At 38.2% G+C, this 21,565-nt stretch overlaps 1 long non-coding RNA gene and 1 pseudogene across 1 annotated transcript; both read right to left on the bottom strand.

Moving 5' to 3' along the window:
* Positions 1-112: 112 nt before the first annotated feature.
* Positions 113-7,699, bottom strand: LOC149153108 (uncharacterized). Its single transcript, XR_016263764.1, has 3 exons — positions 778-7,699; positions 624-684; positions 113-441 (listed from the first exon to the last, which is right to left on the bottom strand). It is a non-coding gene; the product is annotated as an uncharacterized LOC149153108 (long non-coding RNA).
* Positions 7,700-9,427: 1,728 nt separating this feature from the next.
* LOC149153109 (PRA1 family protein B1 pseudogene) lies at positions 9,428-10,461 on the bottom strand (annotated as a pseudogene).
* Positions 10,462-21,565: the final 11,104 nt, after the last annotated feature.

The raw sequence follows: 21,565 nt of genomic DNA on the forward strand, positions 1-21,565 counted from the left end.
AAAACATGTATAAAATAGCAACATAATACTAATAAAATCAGTATTATTTTTAATCAAAACAATTAAAATTCAAATATGATTAACAAATCAAAATATTTCATGAATATCGTTATTCTACGATAAATTAACAACATACATAAATCAAACTCATCGTATGATTACAAAATCAAAATGTCTCATTGATATAGGGTAAATTCACAACACCCATCTAAACATAGCAATGTCATTCTACACAATAATTTCTTCATAAAAAACAATGCATGTGCATGCCTAGCTACCACCACCAAGATCATCCTCATGATCATCTTGACCATCCTCATTACTCTAATCCACATCATCACCAACACTCTCCTCCTTCACCACCATCATCCTCATCCTCATCCTCATCATCTCCTGATATATGTTGAACATAATTTGGATCATCGTCTTGGCAATCATTACCTATAGCATTTTGACAAAAAAAATCAATATTACATGTTAGTATTAATTACATAACACAACGCATGTTTTTGTTATACAATGTTAACCATAAAATGAGGTAAGATATAATATCTAATAGTACTAAAAAATAAAATGAAAATATGGTTTAAAAGTATATTGGAAATCCAACTAAGATTACATACCATAGAGTCCATCCAACACCTCCTTTTCCAAATGATTTGGAGGTCTTCCATATTTTAGTTCCTATCAATCAGTAAATAGGGAGAAATTAGATAACAATGACTTTCTTCTAGTACAAAATTTATTAAAAAAATATCACATGTTTAATATACTTACAAAGGTTGTTATCAGTGCTTTTAAACCTTTCTGGCCACTACGATGAGTGACTTTTGTCTAGGTTAACCTCGCCTTGGATGCCTTGTCCTTAAACATAAACCAATTCAATTTATTTTCACACAAATACATGTCTAAGATACTTATAAGTATTAATACATTCTAAATAATGTTTAATGAAAAATTCAATACCTGAATGCTCTCATTGTCGGCTTTTCTTTGTGCATCCAACTTCTCATATGATTTTACAAGTTCTTTCCATACTTTAAAAGGTATGTCAATAGGTCTTTGTTTCAGTCTTTGATCTTGAGGCATTTTTTTAATTTTTCTTGTTTGGGTAAAAATTTTGGTTAAAAAAAAACCGAACAAGTAATTCACATCAATGGCATGGGGACTCTATGTATATGTGTAAAAAATTGGCTATAAAGAAAACATCCAAAAAACATATGAGCTCTCCCTTTGATGGTCACTTGGGGCATATGGCTGGAAAGGAACAACTCCATTTTCGAAAATCAAGGACAATCCTTTCTCAAAGTCCTTCCTAATATTTGCTCCAAATGTCTTAAAATGAAAAACAAAATTCAAACGTCATCCTTAAACATCTCCCTTAAATATAACGTTGGACCATAAATTCTTCACTTTTATTGTTATCGGCTCTGGAATGATTTTTCTATATGCAATTATATAATGAAATATGTGTGCACTAATGAAAAAACATTGAGTTTCATTTTTCATAATCACAAACAATGAAAAAAGAATCACACGTAACTAGCATCATTTTGGAAATTTTATATCTATTAAAAATCTTTAACATGTTTTCCTCCCATATCTCATAAAAAGGTGTGAAATTTTTTATATACTCTCCAATAAGCACTACAACAAAACCAGCGATTTGGAGGTTTTACACTAAGTTTTTCAACATCGAACTTACTAGGGCTTGCACCACCGGGGTTATTAGTAAGAATCTCATGAGGTTTGCATAGCCATGATTATTAGAATCAAAATAGTAGGATTTGCACTAAAAAACAGTTCATAGAGCTTTCCTGCTGGGGAGAAAATCACAAGTTCAACTTCTGCAGTGCAGAGCACCGAGAGCTCGTAAGCTTTCTTCAGCAATCCACCTACGTTTGGAAAATGTAGCCTGCTTGCTGGCGATGTTCTCAATCCTCTTCCTCTGCATCTTTCCCCTCACTATTCTTGTATGTCCTCTTTCGTTTTTCCCTCCAAACAAACCCTCTCAAATTGAGAAAGCAGAACAACTCACTCGATGAGAATCCGAATCCAATTATCGCTTCTAACAATAACCCAATACGATACCAGAAGTGATTACACAAAACCTCATTAACTCTTCATTTGTTTGGAAAAGAGCCAAGCATATACTTCTGACGAGGGTTTCCGTCTCAAGTGTGGCTCGCAGGACGTCGCTTAGTCAATTGCGAGAAAAGTTTTCCGCCTGCCTGTCACATTCGGTTTGTCACACTATATATTAAAATAAGGTTGATCATACTAACAATAAGGTTGTATAGTTTAAAAGGAGGGCTCTCCTGACTGCATTTGGTTGGTTTATAGAAAAGATTGCTGGAATGTGTAATGTGAATGCTCTGCTAACTGTTTTTTAAGCATTTGGAAGTATTAAAACCCCCTAAGATAATTAATGTAAGACCTGTTAATTAATGTGTAAAGATGGCTATTGTCCTTGGGCTACCTTAGCTGTTCGTGTTTAGTGATCTGTGGTATTATGACTCCTCAAGTCACTATTAAACCATGAGAACCATGCCCAGGCAAACTAGTGTGACATTGTGGATGAGAACCAAAACTAGACTCCTATAACCTCCTTTTTCATCCTTTAAATTGCAGAATTAACTGACTGTTCTAGTAATCATTCTTGAGCACCTGAAGATGTGCACCCTAAATAATAAGAATAATACCCTGTAATATATGAATAGTCCATCCTGTGCATGTAGGATATGCACATGAGGTCCAAAAAAATCACTAACCAGAATACCAGGTGTTATTAAGGCCTCTACAGGTTGATATATATGAATGTTACAATGTGCAGGAGTATGATTCAATTCCATACGAAAATACAAAACATCTGATAGGATTTCCTTATACCTCATAGGCAAACAACCATTGTCCCTTCTATAGATGAGCAGAATAAGTGCTTGGTTCTCTACACTAAATAAAGACAAAGTATAGTACTTATTGCTAACAAAATAGGATTTAAATCGCGGTTCAATTGCTTGACATTCAGCTGGTCACAGAATTGTAGAGTGCATAATCATAAGTGATGTTGCGAGCCTCATTGCTCAAAGTCTAAGGGTCTTGCGAGCCATAATCACAACCATGTATGGCATATCTTGTGATTATGGCATTTTATGAGGTCAATTCTTGTGAAGACATTTCAGTTTATAATAAATTTTGAACCTCAATAGAGTTTTGGCAAGACCTGGCTGAGCTAGGACATCAACAACACAGCTGATATGAATGACATAATCTAGCCTCAAGAGGGAGCCTCTTTTGTTTCATCACTCTAACAATCTATGAAGTGGTGGAAAGCATAACAACTTCCCCTTGAATATGACACCTAAACTGAGTACAAATCCTAAATGATGCAGCCCTTGGTGCATGTCTCTCAAAGTATCGATATTTCAAATGTTGAAAGCTCTTGTGCCCATTTGATATGCATTCGATTGCAGTTCCCCTGAAGAAAGAATCTTATAAAGGTGAGGCCATGGCCAATATGTTAGCCATATCCATTGGAGTTGCCATTGCTTGACAAATTTAGTGTGATCAGTCCCACCATGATTCACATGGGCTTCTACTCAACACTGGCTGTTGCTATTGTAAGAGTCTTCAAGCTCGTTGAACCCATAGTATTGACAAGTGTATTCTTTGGGTCTCTGGTTTTCAAATTCTGCCTATGTTTTCCTCTCAGTATCATTATTTCAAATGCTGAAAGCTCTAATTCCCATTGCTGTGTATTTGATTGTGGTTTCCCTGAAGAAAGAAGCTTATAAAGGTGAGCCCGAGGCCAATATGTTGGCCATATCCATTGGAGTTACTATTTCAGCTTATGGGGAGGCCAAGATGAATGCATGGGAGGTGATTCTCCAGTTAAGTGCAGTTGCATGTGAGACTACCCAATTGGTTCTCATACAAATTCCACGAACATCAAAAGGGATTAAGTTGAATCCCATCACATCTTTGTTGCTCCTTGTTGCCTTGTTTTTCTCAGCACCCCCTGGGCCTTAGTAGAATACCCATTTCTCATAATCAGGGTCTCTTCCTTTGATTTGGATTACATGACATTTCTGCTTGTGCCTTGGCTCTTAATCTTGCAGTGTTTCTTCTGATAGGAAAGACTTCAGCCTTGACTATGAATGTTGCTGGTCTTGTCAAGGACTGGCTGCTCATAACATAATCTTTGTCTGTAATAAATGAAAAGGTTACAGTCATAAACTTGAGTGGGTGTGGACTGGCTTTTCTGGTTGTCTGTTACTATAATCATTTGAAACTTCAAGCTCTCAAGTCCAATGACAACCAACCAAAGTACCTCAGCAGTGCAGCTGATGCCAATGATGAAGGAGAAGGTTTGATAATGATGAGTGGGAGATTCTCAATCAGAGATTCAGAACCAGTAGAGAAAAATCAAACTCAAGCTTCAGGATTAGGTATTTAGATCATTAATATTGTCTTGTGCTAGAGATTACTGTTCTTGGATTGGCTCCTCTATGCTCAGATCTATTTGCAGGGAACAGGCCAGTCATTCACAGTGAAGAAGATATTGACAAGATTAGTGTATAATGATGGACAGGATGGTGCCATGGTGCCAACCTAAATCTCAAGTAAGGAGACATCTGTTCATCAATTTGTCAAGAAGCATGGCCTACAATTCAATTGCTCTAAGCCTATCACTTCTTCCACCTGTCAAATAAATTGTTTCCTGTTTGTTTAGTTGACTATGGTTCTAATAAATATACTATTGTTTGATGTAAAAAGACAAAACAAAACAAAAAATATGGAAAGTTGTGACCCCATTTTCTAACTACAAATTGAAATCGGATTACCATAGTGACCACCTCTGCTTATTGGAATCAAAAAGCGGGTGGGTTAACCCAATACGATACCAGAAGTGATTACACAAAACCTCATTGACTCTTCATTTGTTTGGAAAAGAGCCAAGCATATACTTCTGACGAGGGTTTCCGTCTCAAGTCTGGCTCGCAGGACGTCGCTTAGTCAATTGCGAGAAAAGTTTTCCACCTGCCTGTCACATACAGTTTGTCACACTATATATTAAAATAAGGTTGATCATACTAACAATAAGGTTGTATAGTTTAAAAGGAGGGCTCTCCTGACTGCATTTGGTTGGTTTATAGAAAAGATTGCTGGAATGTGTAATGTGAATGCTCTGCTAACTGTTTTTTAAGCATTTGGAAGTATTAAAACCCCCTAGGATAATTAATGTAAGACCTGTTAATTAATGTGTAAAGATGGCTATTGTCCTTGGGCTACCTTAGCTGTTCGTGTTTAGTGATCTGTGGTATTATGACTCCTCAAGTCACTATTAAACCATGAGAACCATGCCCAAGCAGACTAGTGTGACATTGTGGATGAGAACCAAAACTAGACTCCTATAACCTCCTTTTTCATCCTTTAAATTGCAGAATTAACTGACTGTTTTAGTAATCATTCTTGAGCACCTGAAGATACTCGCCTATACATATTATACTCGTCTAGACATATGATACTCGCATCTCTACGTTTCACTTCTTTACTCTTATCTCGAGCTCTATACATAATCGAAGCTATTCTCTATTATCATAATAGAAACCCCCTCCATTATTTGCATATGTTTCAAACACAAGTATTGAAATAGCAATATCAAGTATGATGGAATTATGTGAAGCTTTAAAGTAGCCCGTGTTGTCATTTAGTTGAAAAGAATTAACACTTATTTGAGATTATTGAGGACATTTAATTCCACGCAATTATATATATATATAGTTTAGTCATTATAGTGTTGTGAATAACATTTCAAATGGTACGAGAGCACAATTTTACACACTAGGACCTATGGACCTGCATGCAGTATAGATTGTTAAAGTTATTCATCTTAATTATCTTTAAGCTAACAAATTATTAGATCCCACTGTCGCTCCTAGTGCCCTAGCATAATCGAGTTGTGATGGATAGAACAGGAAAAAAAAAGGAAAAGATAGGGCAACAAATGGTCATTACGCATGAAACCAAGTACAAATTACACGCTAATCTGCTCAACAAAGAGAGGGGGATCAGAATAGTATATCTATTAGTGAACCCAAGTACAAATTACATGCCAACCTGCTCAACAAAGAGAGAGGGGTCAGAATAGTATATCTATTTGTGAAGTTATAATCACGATGCAATCATTTCAAAAAATCACTGATATAATGAAAATACTAACTAAACATAGAATCTAGTCGTAATTCAATTTTGAGTGAGGAATCAAAAATTTTCCCGAGAGGCAACCCATATAAAGAACGAGAAAAGGTTTTGGTGTGATATTGGTGGAGAGAGAACATGGCTAGGTACATGATTATACTAATCACACAGAACAGATGCTGAATTTTTATGTTAAGAGTAACACCTTATTATGGTGGAAGACTTTATTACTGTAGCTTGGGTTAGATATTCCTTTGGTAAACTAGGTAATTATTGAGTAGCAAGTTCAAAAACGTTACCTCTCAAAAGGGCTTACAGTTGAATGAAGTTAATGCACCCAGTAGACAGAGCCATAGGAGATTGTGAATCTAGATTCACGGGGCTATTGAGATCTCTCACTCGAACATAGAAACGTTTAAAAATATATAAATTTGTGAGGCTTGAAAAATCTTGTAAGGGCAGTCTGTAGCAGGTTGAAGTTATATTGAAACATTCAATTTGAGTGGCAAGTTTGGTGAACAGTAAATCATTTTGTGTATTTTTTGAGGATGCCAAAGCAGGAGTAAGCCTACACAGGTAGACCAAGACCTCCATTCTAAAACAACATCAGGGCCACGATGGGGTTTGTGTTACCCAAGACTCCTGTGATAGAAGTGATGTGTTCCTGAGGCAACCGAGGTCTTTTCAAACAGAGGTTTGAGGCACCGAAACTTACCTGAGGCAAAGATTCTGAGCGGACCAGAGACATTTGGAGAACAAATTATTTCCTGTTTTGGGTAGATCTGAAGTTCTGGAAAGGAATCAGTACCTGTACACAGCAGAGAGGGTTACGGTTGCAACAGTCTGAGATTTGTGGAAGAGGTCTGAGCTTTCCAAAGACAATACAGAGGCAGGAACTAAGTACGGTTTGGTGACACTTTAGGAATTTTGTCCAGACAAGAGCTCACATAGGGTTCTTGCTGTTAGGAAACTGTACTTGGATAATTTGATGTTTCTGGTTAGGGTACTTCTGTATTGTTGAATTTACTCTGATCTATTGAAACTATATTGTGGAACTTGGATTATACTATTTGGTGGATTTGTTGAATGATATATTCACTGTTGGGTTTATTGAACTTTTATTGAATACGTATTAATTCTATTGAACTCAGCTATTGTGCAAGAAGAAGAAATATGTTGAAGCCCAAGTGCCCTAAGAAATTCTACGGAAAAATTACCCTAGACCATTACATCATGGGTTGATGGACCAAAAATCTGGAGGGGAGGGGGAGGGGGGGCAGGCATCTCCCTTTTGAAAAAATGTGTCCCCCACACTAGGGAAATGTTTTGCCATGCATTTCCCAGAGTTTCCCCCAAAGGGGGATGTGGGGAAACATTTCCCCAAGCAACCCCCTATCCCTGGAGGGTGGAAAACATGGGAGGTGCAGCCCCCACCCTAAGGAACACGTCCCCATGGAACACTGATTGCTATTAGCAACTCTGTACATGGATAATCTAATTATAACAGGCAATTGCGAGAAGGCAATGAAGCAGAATTTGATGAAGATATTTAACATGATGGACATGGGAGTTCTGCATTATTACTTGGGCAAGGAGGTTTAGCAAAATCCTAAAAGAACCTTTTTTATCTCAAACAAGGCATGCATAAAACCCATTGCAAAAGTTTTAGATGACAAAGTGCATGCCTAAGGATATTCTTATGGAAGCTAAACACAGATGAAAAAAAGTAAGCCTGTCAATAGGACACTACACTGACAGCTCGTCAAACGCCTGATTTAGTTTACAACACAACCTAACATCAATTATGCAGTTAAAAGTAGTTTCAAGATATATGGATGATCCTAAAGTAAGCCATTTGAGGGCAGAAGAGAGAATTCTATGTCACATAAAAGGAACACTGATGCCTGATTCTGAAAAGCTATTTGAGAGCGGAAAAGAAGATTCTACGTCATATATAAGGAACACTGAGATATGGCCTGTGGTATACCTGGAATGAGATAATTGAGCTGGTCAGATTTACATATTCTCACTAGGCCAGATGTGCAGATGGCAGAAGATCATCATCTGGTTTGCATTTTAGGTGGGATCAGTAGGTGGGATCATCGAATAGAAAAAAGGCAGTTGACAACTGCATTGTCCTCTGCAAAAGAAGAATATAAGGGTGAATATAAGAATATAAGTGCCAATAGATGGCATCAGCGCATATAGAAGAAGTACCAAAGGTTGAGACTGCCAGCAAGCAGGATATGAATGGTGAAGCCCTAATAATGTTAGGGGCCAAACCAGAAGGTGGGAAATGGTGCTGAATATCCCAGAAACCTGCCCACCTGGAAAGAGAAAAGAAGAACATGGGCAACCACCATAGCACACAATCAAGCTGGAATTTGGAACAGAAACTGAAATCAAGATCTGAAAACTCAAACGACCAAACCCTAGAATAATATGCTCTAAGATTTGACGTAGCATATAAGTGTCTATAAGTGGCCTTACAGGCAAAAATGATTACAAGGTTCTATAAGCCTTACATATTGTAACAGGGATATTAGAGCTGTAAGTTCTGAGTTGGCCTGTGAGCTGTAAATCATTTTGAGGGTCATTAGTGCCATATAGCACAGCATCACACTATTGTACTCTTCCGTATTCTGCATTATTAAATTAAAGCAAGTTCATGTTGTTCTGCTCAGTTCTCATTTTGCTGTTATCCATGCTCATTTCTTTAAGATTCTCGTCAAATTTACATAAACGGTCCTTCAGTTCCTTAATTTCTTCTTCATGCTGAGTTTTAATTGAATTCATTACGTTTACTTCTTCATTTAACTGGTCTACTTCCTTTTCTTTGTAACTGAAGACTTCTCTGAGGAACACATCCAAAGAAAGTGTTGGTTTTTTTTCCAACAAGTTTCCATAATTAGAAGCAAGCTCAAGTAAGCATTTATGAACCAGGTTCACTTGTGAAAAAGCTACCTTATACTCCTCAATAAGAAAAAGGAGGCTTGTCTCCAGATAAGACATTCTCTCCGAGCAAGGAACAGATGCCAAAGTCTCATCTTGAATGACTTCCTCAATGGCAGCTATTAACTTCTCTATGGTAGTGTCAAACTGGTGTTTCAAGTCAGAATAAAATTCTGAAGAAGCTTTCATTAATGTTTCCTTTTCGAATCCATAGAAATCCTATTCTACCATAATGTTTACCCCCATATTCACATAAACCCACCAGAAACAAAAATAGAGAAACCTTACGATGATTTTTTTGTCCATAGAAACCCAATTCAACCCTGATGTCTTTTCCCAGATTCAAATAACCCCAATTGATAAAGAAAAAAGAGAAACCCTAAGATGGTCTTTTTTTAAACCTGCTATTCTTCTTAAAATTCATACAGATCAAACTGAAAAATTAGAAATTAAGCAAATTTGCGTACATGGAAAACCCTTCAGACATTGGCAACATCCGGGGTAGGGCCGCCGAGGAAGGAGAGAAATCCAGGAACGGGCTCCTCTTCGTCCAAAAAGAGATCTTCAGGAACCCTAAACGTGCCATGTGCGCACACCATCGCTACCCCGATCATCAACGCCGAAATGAGCACAGCCCTGACGCTCGTCATAAAGACGATAACAATCGTAAGGACTGTCAGGATTCCCAGCACCTCCCGGTCGCTATAGGTTCTATCGAGCAGAACCAGGGGCTCCCTCCTCAACAGATAAAGGAAGATCTAGCCCCCTATGAGAGCAACGAGGAGGAAAAACGAGATAGGGTTGGACAAAAGGCTGAAAGCGAGAACGCCAGAGAGCAGGAGGAGGTAATTCACGCGGAAGTATGTCCAGTTCTTGCGGGCCCTGGTGACCGCTTCTGCCATGGATGCGGGCTTTGCCAGGGAGTTGCGGTCTACGAGCTCCAGCCATGGCCTCCTTTGGGAAAGGGCGTTGTTGGTACCTTCTAAGAGCCCAGAGAAGAAAACACGAGCGGCGGTCGGCGTCGTTATTGTAGGCACCATGTCTGCAGATGACGATGTTGGAAGAGGGCTATAAGCAGCTGCCATTTTCTGGTTCTGGTCTGTATTAGAGTCTGTAAGCAGGGAACTACGTGGAAAAGATCGCAGCAGCGCAGGAGCAGAGGCCTTCTAAATCAAAATGTATTATCGGTGTGGAATGGCAACACCAGCCTCATAACAATGAATATGAATAGCCCTCTAATTTGACGTTTTCGTATTGATTTGTTGAGACTAATTTTTTCATCTTTGGTTTTCACATTGCCCAACGGTGTGTCCTTCAACATTTATGATTTTTATATGTTTAGTTAGTATATATTATGTTGATATATTAGTTAATTATGTAGTCGTAAGAGTGGATGGTTGAATTTTGTGTGGGAAGGAAAACTGAAAAATGGTTTTATGAATTAAAATATCAATATATTAATAAATATAAAAATGGTTGATTATAGTTATTTTCTTTCATTTGCATTTGTTAATGGGATTGTGTTAGGTGGTGCGTGGTGTTAGGTGATGGGTGATGTATGTTAGAAGAAATAATATAATTGTGATAATTAATAATTAATGTGGTTATATAAATTAAATGGTTGATAAATTCTGGTATGTGTAATAATTTTAGTTCATTGTACTTGGTGTATGTGAATACAACTATGTAAATTTTGAATATATGTAAATTATGTGAAAATAAACTCATGACTACCTTGACTGCGCTAACATGCAGTGAAGTTTGGAATGGGCAGATTGGGGAAGGACATCACCCATATTGTCCCCCTTCCTCATGGAATGTGGCTGAGACAGGACATCACCCATATTGTCCCCCTTCCTCAAGGAATGTGGCTGAGACAGGATGATAGCCTTAAGGGAAAACAAAAAGATGACTAGACAACAAGTTGAAGAGTGTGGAAGAGTAGTCGAAGTGTGTGGAAGAGGCACATAATAATGGGTACAGAAGCTTGCTGCACAAAGAACATGCAGAATGCTAGAGACTGTGAAACAAGGGAGTCTTGGGAGAAGAGACTAGAGAAGAAATTTGTGTCAAGTTGTTGGTGAGAAGATAACATGTGTAAAGATGGGTGCGATTGAACCCAATGCTTTGTTAATTAGGAATACATTTCTTGTGACCGCATGAAGGCCATTGAACCATGTGTTTAAGCTTGGAGGGCCAGTGGGAACTCATTGGAGGAATTGGGTCACTATGGTGCTTGCCATGAGGTTGATAAACCACCTGGACATTGGATTATGGACCCCTACGATTCTTGCCATGAATATGCAACTGATAAACCACTAAAAGCAGTGGATTTCGCCTCTTGGAACTGAGATATAACCCATTTAGCCTTAGGTGAAGTCATGTGTTTTAACCCAAAGATCAAGTGAATCACTATGGTGGTTACTGCTAGAAAGTGATTGATAAACCACCTAGACAGTGGACTCCTCATCATGGTTATGTGATTAAGCCTTGGGTGTGAATTTCCTTGAATACACATCCCCTCGAACTTTAGATCTGGTTCGAAGGGGCGGGTGGTTAGCTACAATAAAGGCTACAGTGTGACTAGCCTATGGTTGGATGGAGAGTTGAAGTCCCTCCTTCAGTTTCCAACCATATTGAAACACATAGATAAGTGTAACATGTTTGTGTATATTGTCTTATGGACTATGATGACTTTTGTTTTGAAGCAATATCTTGTGTGTTTGTAAATGTGATAATTCCCTGGCTGTGAAGTTCGTTGATATGTTCATGAGTGGAATAACATTTGCAAAATTATGGTTTCGATACTTACTTGGGCTATGTTATTTATTATTATGTTCATGATGAAAGTGTAGTTATGTGTTTATGTATACGTAAATGTACCCTAAGAACATGTTGATGAACATATAGTTCAGACCACTCATGCACTGGTTATTTAGTGTGAATCGAGAGTTGGGCTTTAGGCCTTGGGTTATATTACACATTAAGGCCTTGAGTAGTTAGGCTAGGTGAGGTAGCAATCATCCTACTTTATAAGCCCACTACATCCACGTCATTAGGACGGGTAGGTAGTGTGAGAACTGAACTTCATCCCTATGCTAGTGAGCCCGAGACTAAGTGGGCACTGGTGGAACCACATCCCAACAAAACCATGCCGCATGAACTGGCGCCGACCATCACCCATCAGTTGTCGTTTATGTCCTCAATAAACCAATCAAATCAACACAATAACCAACGCAATTTAGTGTAGACAAAAGAGTTGAGTGTGGGGCCTAGGTGGAACTAAGAGCGTTGGGAGAGTTGTTTGCCATCCAATGCTCATCACTTGTTGTTGAGTTCTTTGTAACCTACAACATAGTGAGAGCATCAATGGAGGCATGGCTGACCCGATCAAAGTTCCAAAGTGGAACCTTGAGTCCACCTTTACCGCTCGCCTCCTGCCACCCTTCTTCTTGGTTGACACCGAGCACCGTGGGTAGAAATAACTTGTAACGATATGACGTGGGCCTGATGGTGGGACTCACCAAGATGTCTTGTCAAAGTTATGCAAAGGCAATAGTTTATATGTTTTCATGGCCTCTTGTGATAGGATGAGCTTTAATCAAGTGTAACTATTGATCTAGGAATATGATTAAGGTAAAATTGGTATTGTCGGAAATCTCTCAACAAGCTAAATGCAATGGTGATATCGAAAGTTAATTCCATAGACTTACAATAATTAGAGTTTTCTCTAACCCCATCTTCGTAATGGACCCTGGGGATCGGGTTGACAATAAGTAACACCCCCCTCAGCTGGTTGGGAACCTTTAAGGGGGTGGAAGGGAGGTAGTTACATAGTGGTATCAGGGTCCAAGTCCAACACTTGGACTAGATGGGCCTTGAAAGATAAAGTTAGAAGCTTTGTTAAGAGTTACAGAGTGGATCATAAAAGAGCAATCACTAAACCCAAAGAGGCTCACACACACCCACACAATAAAAAAATTGACTTGATAATTTAATTGTTACATGGTACATGTGTGTTAATGATGACTTTGCATTTGATGTGATTGTTGGTTTGACAGGTTGATTAAATGTTATTTTGATTCCTAATATGCATATTGTTATGGGATTTAAAATTTTAGCTAGTTTCATATCAACATGCCTATTACAGATATGCTGAGGTGATCAGTAAATTGAGTTGATTTATTTTTTATTGGCTAACATTCATGTGTGTGCAAACACACACACACACAGAATAATATGAAAATTCTAGCAAGGATAAAGAAATGAGCAGCAGAATGGTAGAATACAACATGCCCAAATCCTATCATCATTAGGAAGAGGAATCGGTGGGAAAGAGGTTGAAGAAAAATTCCCCTAACTAGATGGAGACCCTCAGGAGTTTGAGAGATGGATTGAGAAGCTACAAAGCAAATAATGAGAATATTGTTTGAGCATAAGAAAGACATATGATACTCGTTCTCGAGCTCTATACATATTATACTCGTCTAGACATATGATACTCGCATCTCTACGTTTCACTTCTTTACTCTCTTCTCTACCGAGATAAAGATCTAGATCTAGTATAACTTAGCCATTCCAATAGCCAATAGTCTTTAGTCCTATTTAGTACCCTTCTAATAGTCCCCTTGGCATAGTAGGTAGATATTGATTCCTTGTCCATGCATGAAGTTCCATAGCAAGAGATTAGACCCACTTCACCATTGACCTTAGCATATGGAAGGAAGGAGGTGTAGATGCCAGTCATAAGGCCAGGAGGTGCCCTTCTAGATAAGCCCATAGCCGATTATAGAGGAATCCCCTGTTTCATCGCAGATTGATGCTTAATATTGAATTTGCCATAATGTTCCTTGCTCTCGACACGACACTGGTGAATAAGAAGTGGGGGGGGCTTGACAAAGCACCCAACCCCTACTTTAGCCCATTGATCAGTGAGGCATCCAACCCTTCACCTTCTCTCTTTGACCCTGCAGCGCTTAACTACGGTACTCTCTCACTTCACCTAGCTAGGTTGTTCCTAAACTTGACCTTGCCTAGCCGGGTTGTGAGCCTAACAATTGGTTGGTCGGGGGAACACCATCAAATACCAGAATTTCTTAGGTAGGGGTTGTGAGCCCTAGCTTTCTATCTTCTTCTGTGTAATTTGAATAGAACACCATCAAATACCAGAATTATCAATTCTCATTCTCCAAAACTTTTAAATGTGCGGAACTGAGACAGAAATCATTTAATCAAACCACTCGAAATGCATCTGAATGCTGATCCATTAACTTAAAGAACTTCTTCCCAAACTCTGCCATTTTTTAAACAAAATTTTAAGCACAACCTTGTCTAGTCCATTTATAGAGAGCGTTAGTTTATGAAATCTTGCCTGTAAGCCAAAATAGAGTCAAAATTTTCCATTGAAAGCTCAGAATAACTGAACCAGAAATAACCCTTGTGAAATTTGCTGCTTAAAACATTGTTTTGAGCACGACCTCTTTCTTCAGATTTATTTTAGATAATACGGTAGCTTATTTAATGAAATATTTCCAGAAAGTTGAAATATGGCAAATTTTTCCAATCAAGAACTCTAAATAATTTCATTAGGACAAGGCGTAGAGGATTCATGACGGCGACAAGAAAATAATGGCGCTTTGCAATTTTAGCACTCTGTTGCAGAAAAATACCTTTTCTGAAATCGTTTTGACCACGAAGAAACGCAGATGAACTGTTGGAAGTCGTGTAGAGAGAGATCTGGTGGCTCGTGGATCGATTCTGGGGCAATGTTTATGCGATTGCAAACCATGATTGTTCATATGCGAGCATCCATAAAATCATCTCATTAACGCCACATGCAGTGCATTTAAAACTCAAGCAAATTCTCTCATATGCTAAGGAATTTATAACATAGAGGGTAAGAAACCAACATACAGAACAATCCACGCAAGTGAGTCAAACTAGATTAAAAGAGAGAACGACACTTGGAAAACAGAGCACCGCTACCCAACCTAGAAATGACTCTTCAGTTCACCACCGAGTCGAGGTTCTTGCCATGGATCAACCACCTCCAATTGATCTATGCAATGGGTATTTAATACCTTATTTCATGATATGGTTTCCATTAGCGGTGTCTCGCTTTTATGGATCTTTTTATCCATTTGCGTAGGCTTATCTCATAAAAGCTCACCTTTCTCTCCCATGAGGATTTTCCTCATAGAAGATTGCCTTTCTCTCCCGCACAACTTTTATGTTTTTCTCAATGGATATTTATCTCCAATCCATCCAACTTATCTAGAATTAAATCGAGAAGCTTTACCATGAAAGAATTATCCTTTCCCATTCACCAATGTGATTTGGCAAGAATCTCATCTCTTGGTGTCTCACTTTTCCAAGTGATTAATTTATTAATAATGTATTTACTTTTTATATTACACATCATACCTAGCTTTTCTCAGCTTAGGTTTGCAAAGTTTGACACACAAGGGAGGGGTGTTACATTTTGGATCCCTCTCTTTCCTTAAGATCCCTCCAACTGCAGCTAGAGTTCTTAGATGACTGTAAGGAGGAAGCCCCTATTGGAAAGGGACAGACAGTTTGAAGGTGTCTATCTTGTTGGTAATTCCTATATCGAAAAGTTGTATTTTCATAGTCCAGGGGTTGGGAATACACAATTCCCATCCACTTGAGCTCAATTTTATCTCGCAAAACTTCATTGGGATCTACCTAAACACATATGCAAACATAGGTGAAAATGCCTTTCAAAAGTCTTTCCCTGTCTACTTTGACGAATCTTCCAATAAAATTGCCCACTTTTTCTAAGAGATCTAGATGGGTAAAGTGAATGGGAAAACTAGGAATCTTACCCATACTAGAGTAGTCATCGGCAACATAGTGAGAGGATTGAAGTTGGGAAACCATGGCTTCACTAGAAGACCAACTCATCCCCAAAACCATGGACCTTGGTCAAGGATTTTTTTCTTATCCTCAAGACATTTGAAGATCACCACAAAAAAACATGGGTCTACATCCACCCAAACCGGCGTTCATCCAATCCTATCATAATCGAACAGAAAAATGCTACTTTTTCAATAGAAAATGGGGAATAAAAGTATCACCCAAGGATAATGACCATCGCATCAAGCGCTCAATCATAAGGGAGGAGCAATAATTTGACAATCACACGTCCTTGATTTCTGTTGATTTGACTTTGAACACTCACGTAATATTCTCTTGCTTGGCGAATTAAACACCACTGCATGGAATGGACGAGGATTGAGCCAAACCCTGGATGAAGCCCACTTCATTCTCATCTAAACACAAAGCTATATATACGTCAAAGCTATTACAATAGATTCTGACTATCAACACCTCGAGGTTCTGTTTATATGTGGCTACCTTTTATGGTTACTATTGAATGTGCGATTGGCAATAGTAATGGAAACTTAGGGCTGCCAAATTTCCTTCGATTCCCTCACTACATCCTAACACAAATAGTTGTTCAATGCCTTGGTTGTCTTTCAAAACTGGTAGGCAGCGTCTTCTTTGATATTTCTCGATGGTTTTAATTCCACTACAATCACAACTTTCATTTACATAAACTTCGTGTTTTCGCATGAGCGACGATTGTTCCAAGGTGAAATGTCACTTGGATGGTTTCAATGTTGTTGACCCATCATAACTAACTAACGGATATGCCCATTACAATTTTATACCACCCCATTATCAATATCAATTATGCATGGGAACCAATTAAAGCAACTTTTCACATTAATTTTATATGAGCATGAGAAAATGTGTTAACAAGCAGCCCATAAAGCCTCATTTTGAATGCCATAGTCACTTAGAAGGAATTCCTCTTGTAGTAGCATCCTCCCTACTAAACTTTGCTAGTGCTAACATTAAAACCACCATTACAACAAGATATCTTTCTAGTGTTGACAACACCATTATAGTAAGATACCTCAAGAGAGACAAAAAATTTAAAAAGTATGATAGTAATACGTATCCAGAAGATGGTATTGAAACTAGTAATTGTTCACGAATCCATAAGATTGTAAGGTCATTCTCATTATCATAATCATTGTCATCATCATCACCATCATCCTTGTCATTGTTATTGCCATCATTACATTATCATCATAATCACCATTCATGCCATCATCATCATCATTATGGACATTGTTTGCAATTGTTCATAATTGTAGATGTTGTAAGAAATATCATCAACCCAAAAAATGTGATCAGTGCTAGAAAAGGGTTGTTTAGGAAACATTGATATACGTAAGAGAAATAACAACTCTATTTTTGACAGATGATCGATGATGATCATCATCACCACCATTATCATCGTCATTGTCATTTTTATCATCCCCATCATCATCATTAATGTAATTTCTATCGACATTGTTGTAATCATGCATCATCATCATTCATGCCATTATTGTTTTTGATGATGACCTAGATGAAAATGATGATCATGACACCAAAGATAATGCTTATGATTATGACAATGACAACATCTAAAATTGGGAAGATTCGCCAACGTCATTAGCATTGTCATCATCATAATCATTGCCATCATCATCATTGTCATTGTAACCACTATCGTCTTTATCATCATAATCACAATTCATGTCATCGCCATCATCTTCATTTTCATCATTGTCAATATTATTGACATTGTCATCAATTGTTCATAATTGTCAATGCCATAAGGAATATCATCAATGCAGAAAATATGATGAATGTTGGAAAAGGGATGCAAAAGCGAACATAGAAATGGGGGCAACAATAGAAGTAAAATTGGATGAAAAGTGGATACAACATAAGTAGATGCACAACAACATGAAAAACCTGACACAAAAGTGGATGCAAAAGTAGATGCAGTTGTCAATGCAAACTTGGATGCAAACATGAAGGCAAAAGTGGAAGCAAACATGGGTCCAATGGTAGGTGTAAAACTTGGCACAAATTGTGGTGAAACAAATGTGGATGCAACAACGGAAACAAAAGTATATGCAAAAATGGATGAAACAAAAGTGGATGCAATAGGGGATGCAAACGTTGAAGCAAATGTGGTTGCAATGGTAGGCGCAAGATATGGTGCAACAAAAGTGGATGTAACAATAGACAAAAAATATGCAAAATAAGATGCAAAAATGGATGTAAAAGTGGAAGCAAACATTGATGCAACAAGCAAAACAAAATTGGATGCAAAAAATGGATATAATGTAAGTAGATGCAAAAGTAGATACAAAACGAGATGCAAAACCCAATGCATAAACCTGACATAAAAGTGGATGCAAAAATAGATGCAATATTTGATGCAAAAGAGGATGTGAACATGGATGCAAAATTGGAAGCAAACGTGGATACAACAGTGAGTGCAAAACATGGTGCAAATTGTGGCATAACAAAAGTGGATGTAATGATAGATGCAAAAAAAGAATCAAAGTATGATGCAAATGAAGATGTAAAAAGGGATGCAAAAAGTGAAATTTAAAATGGGTGCAACAGTGGATGCAAAATTGTGTGCAAAAGTGGATGCAATAGAAGTCGATGCAAAAGTAGATGCAAAACGAGACACAAAACCCAATGCAAATCCTGGTCCAAAATTGGATACAAAAAGGGATGCAAAAATAGATGTAGTAGTTGATGAAAACCTAGACGCAAATGAGGATGCAAACGTGGATGCAAAATTATAATCAAAAGTGGGTGCAAAAGGAGGTGCCAAACTAGGCGCTAATTGTGGCACAAAAATATTAGATGCAATAGTGGGTACAATAATAGATGCAAAAGAGGATGTAAATATGGATGCCAAACAAGAGGGCAAAGTGGATGCAACAAAAGTAGATGCAAAATTTTATGCAAAACTAGACACAAAACACGATGTAAAACTTGGCGCAAAAGGGATGCACAAATGGATGAAAAAATGGATGCAAAAAATGATTTAAAAAAGGATGCAAAAAAGGATGCGAAAGTCGATGCAAAAGTTGATGCAAGTGTGGGTGCAAAAAGTGGATGCAAATGAGGATGCAAAAGTATGTCAAACAAAATTAGGTGCCAAACTTGATGCAAAACCTGGAACAAAACCTGGTGTAAAGGATGACACAAAACTTGGTATAAAATTTGGTGCAAAATGTGGTGCAAAACCTATTGCAATACCTGGTGCTAAACTTGGTGTAAGATTTGGTGCAAAACTTGATGCAAATTTTGTGTCAAGTTTTGCTCCATATTTGATAAATGGATGCAAATAGCACCAAAAATGGGCTCTAGATGCAAAAAAAGAAGTAAAAAGGGACGCTAATCGCTGGTTTTGTTGTAGTGAATGTCTCATCAATCCCTAGTCCGTCCACCTGATGAGCGCGAGTGATTCGAGAGGACATGACTGAAACCCAGGGGGCATGCACCCTGGTCTGCTTCGGCAGGAAAACCTTGGGTATAGGGTAGGTTTCCGTGAAGGATATATGACTGGTTTATGAGATTAGACTGGAATAAGATTCCTCCATCAATGTTATGTGAGTGGAGGCAAGTTGCACCACTCACCTTTGTCTATTTTGGTAGACATCGGCGAGGAAGTGTTTTATCTGCAGTGCGGATAGAACAGTCTTTGGTAACCTGGAAATTTTTCGCTATACCTAGGGGCATGCAAGCGAAGAGCGACCATTATTTTTTTTAAATTTGTAGGTCCTCTAACCCTTTAAACTCATAGGATTGGTCATTTCCTAACTTGCATAAAGAAAGGATGCGGGGCAAAGCTTTGAAAAAATGCCATCTTAGAAGAGACATCCTTATTATACGATTGGATCGAGCAGTTTTTATATGGAGTTCAAGCTCGTTAAAAATTAAACATAAGCAGTGAGCAAATGTTCCCCCGAGAGTTTAAGCTCATTCATTAAAAAATGAACCAATTTCCGGTAAATAACCATCGTGAATGAGTTATCATCAGCCTTTGAAGCCTTGGTCGTGTTCTCATCATCACCTCCACTCTGTATTGGCCGATCATTCACCTCCATTTGATTGTTTACCCTTTTTGAGGAACAGCTGTGAAGAGTGATCCTATTAGCCATCCTTGTGACATTGCCGTGATTGGAAAATTCCAAACCTTACCTGGAATTAGCTGCTACCCAAATTTATCACTCGTTCCTCGAAAAACGAGTCTCCTTTAAGCTCTTTTCATCTGACTCGTAAAATATGAAAAGATTGCCGAGTAATTGGCCTCTCCAGCTCGTTAAAGTGACTGTAAGTGCTATCCCTCCTTTATATTTTAATCTTTTTGGACCCGAGGGATTATTACACAAAAAGATCGAGTGCTTGTTTTGTTCGGCTCGTTAAAATTACCAAAAATTCATCCCTTTTGTATTATTTTATACTTTTTCGGACTTAAGGGATTATAGGACAAAAAAGGATTGTTGGAGTTTCCTTTACGTCCCTTTCATACTCTCTAAAACTGAAAAGGACCTAGTTATCTTTTTCATTAAACTCGTTAAAACCAAATAGCGACAAACTTGTCCATACAGACAAGAACGAGTTTCACTATCGCTAGGCTTGTTAAAACATAGCGATGGGTTTGCTCGAAGGGAAAATTATAGAACAAGCATATGTTATCCTCCTCAAGCTTGACAAAAATAAAGAGGTACTAGTTAGCAATGACTGGCGAAAAATTGGGAAGAAAACTTGAAGAAACTTTATTGGTAGCAATTCGCTCTTAAAGATGACACTTTCACTCCGCATCTGAGTCGGGTTGGGTCGTTTCGTTCACTGGTCATATCACCATTGGTCCATCACACCATCCATATTTGGGGTCAACGCTACCAATCCATCATGTCAATGTCCCCGATATGTTCAAGAGAAGTCGCTCAAAGAATTCACCTGTGTCTCATCCACTGCAATACATTTACGCTCCATTCTTTCATGATCGCCACCTTGAACCCTGTATCATCAGATCGTTTTCACCTCCATTAAAATCATTTGCTCCGTTCCATGTCGTAGATGTGGGATTCATTAAGGCCCTCCTATGACGGATCGCTTCTTGTCGACATCAGCTCATTATCCAAGAAGTCGATCTAGGAACAACCCTTTCAATACTTTGAATCTTGCATTCCTCAATGGAAAGTTTCTCACTTCCAGCGATAGGTTTACATCAATGGCCTTCGACCGAAAAATTTTGCGTGGTGTTCAACGCCAAGTCCCTTATTCACACCAGGTGAATTGTACTGTAGTACCTTGAGGGTCATCATCATTATCGGTGATTCCTCTCACGCCTGTTAACAACTTACATCATTGGCTGGTAATCAGGCGATGTCTTTCCATGTTCGACTCCAGAACATCTCTCACATGGATCGACTTGTACTTTGAGTGAAGATCGAACGAGATTGAAGACCTCGGATCTAGTTTCATCCATCTGGGCTGCGATATATATTCAGGAAAA

The sequence above is a fragment of the Pinus tabuliformis genome, chromosome 9, assembly GCF_031772625.1.
Source record: "Pinus tabuliformis cultivar Carrire ecotype Pingquan chromosome 9, CPIR1, whole genome shotgun sequence".
Taxonomy (NCBI): Eukaryota; Viridiplantae; Streptophyta; class Pinopsida; order Pinales; family Pinaceae; genus Pinus; species Pinus tabuliformis.